This window comes from Dunckerocampus dactyliophorus, unplaced genomic scaffold (assembly GCF_027744805.1).
Source record: "Dunckerocampus dactyliophorus isolate RoL2022-P2 unplaced genomic scaffold, RoL_Ddac_1.1 HiC_scaffold_54, whole genome shotgun sequence".
Taxonomy (NCBI): Eukaryota; Metazoa; Chordata; class Actinopteri; order Syngnathiformes; family Syngnathidae; genus Dunckerocampus; species Dunckerocampus dactyliophorus.
In genome coordinates this window covers 12501-17500 of record NW_026559890.1, presented here as the reverse complement: position 1 = coordinate 17500, position 5000 = coordinate 12501, and positions in this window count along the sequence as shown.

Genomic DNA, 5000 nt, shown 5'->3' with positions numbered 1-5000 from the left:
GAGAGCCGCTGTGTCCCTGGATGAAATGAGAAAAAGGGTGAAAAAATGGCAAAGTGTCAAGGGAGCTAGGCAGAAACCCATGCCTAGGGTCCTGGAGCCCAGGGGCCGCGGGAAAGTCTGTGGAGAGCCGCTGTGTCCCTGGATGAAATGAGAAAAAAGGTGAAAAAGTAACAAAGTGTCAAGGGAGAAATTCAGAAACCCAGGCCGAGCTGCCTGGAGCCCAGGGGCGGCTGCAAAGTCTGTGGAGAGCCGCTGTGTCCCTGGATGAAATGAGAAAAAGGGTGGAAAAATGGCAAAGTGTCAAGGGAGAAATTCAGAAACCCAGGCCGAGCTGCCTGGAGCCCAGGGGCGGCTGCAAAGTCTGTGGAGAGCCGCTGTGTCCCTGGATGAAATGAGAAAAAAGGTGAAAAAATGGCAAAGTGTCAAGGGAGAAATTCAGAAACCCAGGCCGAGCTGCCTGGAGCCCAGGGGCGGCTGCAAAGTCTGTGGAGAGCCGCTGTGTCCCTGGATGAAATGAGAAAAAGGGTGGAAAAATGGCAAAGTGTCAAGGGAGAAATTCAGAAACTCAGGCCGAGCTGCCTGGAGCCCAGGGGCGGCTGCAAAGTCTGTGGAGAGCCGCTGTGTCCCTGGATGAAATGAGAAAAAAGGTGAAAAAATGGCAAAGTGTCAAGGGAGAAATTCAGAAACCCATGCCTAGGGTCCTGGAGCCCAGGGGCCGCGGGAAAGTCTGTGGAGAGCCGCTGTGTCCCTGGATGAAATGAGAAAAAAGGTGAAAAAATGGCAAAGTGTCAAGGGAGAAATTCAGAAACCCATGCCTAGGGTCCTGGAGCCCAGGGGCCGCGGGAAAGTCTGTGGAGAGCCGCTGTGTCCCTGGATGAAATGAGAAAAAAGGTGAAAAAATGGCAAAGTGTCAAGGGAGCTAGGCAGAAACCCATGCCTAGGGTCCTGGAGCCCAGGGGCCGCGGGAAAGTCTGTGGAGAGCCGCTGTGTCCCTGGATGAAATGAGAAAAAAGGTGAAAAAATGGCAAAGTGTCAAGGGAGCTAGGCAGAAACCCATGCCTAGGGTCCTGGAGCCCAGGGGCCGCGGGAAAGTCTGTGGAGTGCCGCTGTGTCCCTGGATGAAATGAGAAAATGGGTGGAAAAATGGCAAAGTGTCAAGGGAGAAATTCAGAAACTCAGGCCGAGCTGCCTGGAGCCCAGGGGCCGCGGGAAAGTCTGTGGAGAGCCGCTGTGTCCCTGGATGAAATGAGAAAAAAGGTGAAAAAATGGCAAAGTGTCAAGGGAGAAATTCAGAAACTCAGGCCGAGCTGGCTGGAGCCCAGGGGCGGCTGCAAAGTCTGTGGAGAGCCGCTGTGTCCCTGGATGAAATGAGAAAAAAGGTGAAAAAATGGCAAAGTGTCAAGGGAGCTAGGCAGAAACCCATGCCTAGGGTCCTGGAGCCCAGGGGCGGCTGCAAAGTCTGTGGAGAGCCGCTGTGTCCCTGGATGAAATGAGAAAAAAGGTGAAAAAATGGCAAAGTGTCAAGGGAGCTAGGCAGAAACCCATGCCTAGGGTCCTGGAGCCCAGGGGCGGCTGCAAAGTCTGTGGAGAGCCGCTGTGTCCCTGGATGAAATGAGAAAAAAGGTGAAAAAATGGCAAAGTGTCAAGGGAGAAATTCAGAAACCCATGCCTAGGGTCCTGGAGCCCAGGGGCCGCGGGAAAGTCTGTGGAGAGCCGCTGTGTCCCTGGATGAAATGAGAAAAAAGGTGAAAAAGTAACAAAGTGTCAAGGGAGAAATTCAGAAACCCAGGCCGAGCTGCCTGGAGCCTCAAAGCGAATAGAAATAGCGTGGAGAGCCGCTGTTAAGCCAGACGCCCTCTGGCGGACACAGGCAGGAGTTGCAGTAAATGCATTGAAGTCAATGGGCGAGAGTACCCAATGCGCCAAAAAAGTGCTGAAAATATGACAAAGTGTCAAATGAATGGGAGTCAATGGGCGAGAGTACCCAATGCACCAAAAAAGTGCTGAAAATATGACAAAGTGTCAAATGAATGGGAGTCAATGGGCGAGAGTACCCAATGCGCCAAAAAAGTGCTGAAAATATGACAAAGTGTCAAATGAATGGGAGTCAATGGGCGAGAGTACCCAATGCACAAAAAAAGTGCTGAAAAAGTCCACACGAGCCTAGTCAGAAATGCAGGCCGAGGCGGCTGGAGCCCCAAAGCGGCTATAAAAAGCGTGGAGAGCCGCTGTCGCCCCGGAGAAACGGAGAAAAAGTGCTGAAAAAAGGCCCACGTCCTAACGGACCGAGGCGGAAGTGCAGGCGAGGCGGCAGGAGTCTGAAAACCGCTATAAAAAGCGTGGAGAGCCGCTGTCGCCCCGGAGAAACGTAGAAAAAGTGCTGAAAAAAGGCCTAAATCCTAACGGACCTAGGCGGAAGTGCAGGCGAGGCGGCAGGAGTCTGAAAACGGCTATAAAATGCGTGGAGAGCCGCTGTCGCCCCGGAGAAACGGAGAAAAAGTGCTGAAAAAAGGCCTAAATCCTAACGGACCGAGGCGGAAGTGCAGGCGAGGCGGCAGGAGTCTGAAAACGGCTATAAAATGCGTGGAGAGCCGCTGTCGCCCCGGAGGAACGGAGAAAAAGTGCTGAAAAAAGGCCTAAATCCTAACGGACCGAGGCGGAAGTGCAGGCGAGGCGGCAGGAGTCTGAAAACGGCTATAAAATGCGTGGAGAGCCGCTGTCGCCCCGGAGGAACGGAGAAAAAGTGCTGAAAAAAGGCCTAAATCCTAACGGACCGAGGCGGAAGTGCAGGCGAGGCGGCAGGAGTCTGAAAACGGCTATAAAATGCGTGGAGAGCCGCTGTCGCCCCGGAGGAACGGAGAAAAAGTGCTGAAAAAAGGCCTAAATCCTAACGGACCGAGGCGGAAGTGCAGGCGAGGCGGCAGGAGTCTGAAAGCGGCTATAAAACGCGTGGAGAGCCGCTCGGATGATTTTTCAAAGTGTCAAATGAATGGGAGTGAATGGGGCAGAGTACCCAATGTGTAAAAAAAGTGCTGAAAAAACGACAAAGTCCACACGAGCCTAGTCAGAAATGCAGTCCGAGGCGGCTGGAGCCCCAAAGCGGCTATAAAACCCGTGGAGAGCCGCTCGGATGATTTTTCAAAGTGTCAAATGAATGGGAGTGAATGGGGCAGAGTACCCAATGTGTAAAAAAAGTGCTGAAAAAACGACAAAGTCCACACGAGCCTAGTCAGAAATGCAGTCCGAGGCGGCTGGAGCCCCAAAGCGGCTATAAAATGCGTGGAGAGCCGCTCGGATGATTTTTCAAAGTGTCAAATGAATGGGAGTGAATGGGGCGGAGTACCCAATGCGCGAAAAAAGTGCTGAAAAAACGACAAAGTCCACACGAGCCTAGTCAGAAATGAAGGCCGAGGCGGCTGGAGCCCCAAAGCGGCTATAAAATGCGTGGAGAGCCGCTCGGATGATTTTTCAAAGTGTCAAATGAATGGGAGTGAATGGGGCGGAGTACCCAATGCGCGAAAAAAGTGCTGAAAAAACGACAAAGTCCACACGAGCCTAGTCAGAAATGAAGGCCGAGGCGGCTGGAGCCCCAAAGCGGCTATAAAATGCGTGGAGAGCCGCTCGGATGATTTTTCAAAGTGTGAAATGAATGGGAGTGAATGGGGCGGAGTACCCAATGCGCGAAAAAAGTGCTGAAAAAACGACAAAGTCCACACGAGCCTAGTCAGAAATGAAGGCCGAGGCGGCTGGAGCCCCAAAGCGGCTATAAAATGCGTGGAGAGCCGCTCGGATGATTTTTCTAAGTGTGAAATGAATGGGAGTGAATGGGGCGGAGTACCCAATGCGCGAAAAAAGTGCTGAAAAAACGACAAAGTGTCAAATGAATGGGAGTGAATGGGCGGAGTACCCAATGCGTGAAAAAAGGTCTGGAAAAACGACAAAGTGTCAAATGAATGGGAGTCAATGGGCGGAGTACCCAATGCGCGAAAAAAGTGCTGAAAAAATGACAAAGTGTCAAATGAATGGGAGTCAATGAGTGTTTTGGTCGACCAGGAAAAAACGCGTTTACGGGAGAGGGTAAATCAGCCGAGAGGGGGGGGGGGGGTATACTTTACCCTCTCCCGTAAATGCCATTTTTCCTGGTTGACCAAAACACCTCCAGCACGATTTCGGAAACCCAGTTTTTAGAAACACTGACCTCCAGGGGAAGTACCGAGAAAAGCACACTTTTGAATCCGCTTTTGACGCACTGTAACACGGACGTGAGCTGGGGCTGTGCCGCTCTTGGAAAACCCCTGGAGGTTATTTTCTAAAACGGGTTTCCGCGTCCCCCGGGCGCCCGTGTTGGGCCGCGCAAGGCGGTCCGGGCTGCCCACCCCATCTGAGTGCCCCGTTGGGCCGCGTGCATGGCAGGCATCCAAGGAAGGCTGATGAGCAGCGGTGATGATGATGATGAGACACCAGCTGCAAATTTGACAAAGTGTCACCTCTCAAGCATTTCCAAGCGTGACACAAACAAAAGGGAACGGGAACTTTGATATGAGTGACTTGTGCTTCTTTTTCTCCAAGTGTCACTCCACAGCTGGCACCCAGGCTGTGTGACGCAGGTGTCCGACGAGGAGCGCCCGCGATGGGCCGCGTCAGGCGGCCCGGGCCGCGCTATCACCTCCGGATGACAACATCCAAAGGAGCACGTTGGTGCTTGCTGGGAGTTTGCGCACGCGATAGGCGACGCCTGGCGGCCCTGGCCGCGCCTCGCCAGCGGGTAATGACGACCGCGAGCGCCATGCTGCGCCGATGGAGCTGTCCGAGGAGCGAGAGCGCCCGCCATGGGCGGCATCCGGCGGCCCCTGGCCGTGCTTCGTCTGCGGGTCGCTCTCCACCTCCGGGTGGCCAATCCGAGGTGTCCGCAAAGTGTGTGCGCTCGCCATGGGCGGCATCCGGCGGCCTCTGGCCGTGCTTCGTCTGCGGGTGCACACTCGGAGCGAGGCTCCTGCTCG